Source organism: Hylobates moloch, unplaced genomic scaffold, assembly GCF_009828535.3.
Source record: "Hylobates moloch isolate HMO894 unplaced genomic scaffold, HMol_V3 SCAFFOLD_15, whole genome shotgun sequence".
NCBI classification, from domain to species: Eukaryota; Metazoa; Chordata; class Mammalia; order Primates; family Hylobatidae; genus Hylobates; species Hylobates moloch.
The window spans coordinates 96,027,284-96,028,888 of NW_026652290.1; positions in this window are offsets into that span (position 1 = coordinate 96,027,284).

Sequence of the window (1,605 nt, forward strand, 5' to 3'; positions counted from 1 at the left end):
GGTCTTGGTTTCCTGTTATTTGAAATTTCCTGTTATGTTCAAGGTACCCTCCAGGGTGGAGGTAAGGCCGAGGACGGGGAGGGGCACCCCAACGGTCGGCCCCCACCCGGGCTTCTGGAGCCAACGCGCTGGGGCCAGCCCGGCTGTGAGACCCCCCCAACCCCTGCCCCAGCTGCCCTCTTCCTGTCCTCGAAAGCCAGAGACCCACAGGGAGCCCCAGAGCTGTCAGTCACAGAGGGGAAATGGGTCCCCACTCGGGATGGGCCACCCCCTCCAGCTGGACGACTCCTCCCTGCCAGCCCTGATCACCCCCGAAACACCCATTGGCTCCACTGAGGTCTCCCCAAATGCTCCAAGGACGCTTCAGCACACAGCAGGTGCTTAATAAATGTCAAGTGCCTGCATTCCCTAGAGCATCAACTCACCCGACTTGATCCCTCAACAGGGCCTGACGCGTTACAGAAGGGGAAACTGAGGCCCAGAGAGCCTGATGCGTTACAGAAGGGGAAACTGAGGCCCAGAGAGCCTGATGCGTTACAGAAGGGGAAACTGAGGCCCGGAGAGCCTGATGCGTTACAGAAGGGGAAACTGAGGCCCAGAGAGGCGGCCTGAGACCTGCTTTCCGCCCATGGGAGGACACGCACGTCCAGGGAGAGGGACCCCCAGGGACAAGCTGGTAGGTCTCAGGACCAGGCCCCCATTTTGGGATTCATGGTTGCCTCCCCTGCCCCTGAGCTCACTCTGCTGGGAGCAGAGCTGCTGGCCCCCTGGGGCAGCCCCCCACTGGGATTGAGGTGCATAGGAAAAGTAGGGACTTGCTCACCCCATCCCCATGGCCCTGCTGACGACAGCTCACGGTGACTCAGCCTGAGGTGAGGCGGCTGTGGGTCTAAGTGGGAGACACACCCTGCCCTGGAGTCTGAGGAGGGAGGCAGGCTCTGCCCTCGTGTCTGAGTGGGGAGGCAGGCCCTGCCCTGAGGTTTGAGTGGGGAGGCTTGGACCTGCCTGGGGTCTGAGGGGGGAGGGTTGGCCTTGCCCTGGGTTCTGAGAGAGGAGGCTCAGACTTGCCCTGGGGTCTGAGTGGAGAGGCTCAGACTTGCCCTGGAGTCTGGAGGGAGGCATGGCCCTGTCCTGGGTCTGTGGGGGGAGGCAAGGCCCTGTGCTGTGGTCTGAGGGGGGAGGCATGGCCCCCTGTGCTGTGGTCTGAGGGGGGAGGCATGGCCCTGTCCTGGGTCTGGGGGGGGGGGCGGGCCCGGCCTGGGGGTTGAGGGGGGGGGCTTGAACCTGCCTGGGGTCTAGGGGGGAGGGTTGGCCTTGCCTTGGGGTCTGAGTGGGGAGGCTCAGACCTGCCCTGGTGGGGGAGGCATGGTCCTGCCTTGGGGTCTGAGGGCGGAGGCATGGCCCTGCCTTGGGGTCTGAGGGGAGAGGTGAGGCCCTGTCCTGGGTCTGAGGGAGGAGGCAAGGCCCACCCTGAGGTCTGAGGGAGGAGGCTTGGCCTTGCCCTGGGGTCTGACGAGGGAGGCTCGGCCTTGCCCTGAGGTCTGACGAGGGAGGCTCGGCCTTGCCCTGAGGTCTGACGAGGGAGGCTCGGCCTTGCCCTGGGGT